Here is a 243-nt window from a genome sequence, read left to right as displayed (position 1 = left end):
GATTTTCATGAAAATGTCTACCAAAGGATCAACATGGTTTAGTTCATTTTAACCAACATGCATTTTTCTAATAATATGATGAAACAAAAAAAAAAAAAAAAAAAAAAAAAGAAAAATTTGGGGGGGATTATATCTCAGTAAAAATAAAAACTAATAAGATTAGCCTATTTCTTTATTTTTGTAGTATCAAAATCAATAATAAATATAATTCTAAAAAGTATAGAATTTTAAAATATTGGTACA

The sequence above is a fragment of the Myotis davidii genome, unplaced genomic scaffold, assembly GCF_000327345.1.
Source record: "Myotis davidii unplaced genomic scaffold, ASM32734v1 scaffold8082, whole genome shotgun sequence".
In the NCBI taxonomy this organism is placed as follows: Eukaryota; Metazoa; Chordata; class Mammalia; order Chiroptera; family Vespertilionidae; genus Myotis; species Myotis davidii.
The sequence above is the reverse complement of the archived record's forward strand: the minus strand, read 5'-3'. Positions refer to the sequence as shown.